The sequence below is a fragment of the Myotis davidii genome, unplaced genomic scaffold (genome assembly GCF_000327345.1).
Source record: "Myotis davidii unplaced genomic scaffold, ASM32734v1 scaffold826, whole genome shotgun sequence".
Classification (NCBI taxonomy): Eukaryota; Metazoa; Chordata; class Mammalia; order Chiroptera; family Vespertilionidae; genus Myotis; species Myotis davidii.
This window is the reverse complement of record NW_006297142.1, coordinates 834,421-834,767: the sequence shown is the minus strand read 5'-3', so window position 1 is coordinate 834,767 and position 347 is coordinate 834,421.

Here is a 347-nt window from a genome sequence, read left to right as displayed (position 1 = left end):
GAAAGAGGGGGCAGCCCACAGACACGGACTCTGCTAGCACCTTGACCTTGGAGTTCCCAGTCTCAATAAATGTTTGCTTCACCCACCTGGTCTATGTACCTCCTTAAGCAGCCTGAGCGCACTAGGACAGTATGTAGTCTGTATCGACTCAGAACTCCGTGTTTATTACGCTTAGACGTGCAAAAATATAGTTTTCATCTGAGGTACCATTTACCTACAACTCAGCAACTTTCGCAGGTCCTTCCTTTAGGGCTCCAACTCAATGTCTACATAATGTCTACTGTAGCTGGACCTGTGGAATGAGAAGTTAACTAGGAAAGGACGACCTGGCCTGCAAGCGGGCCACA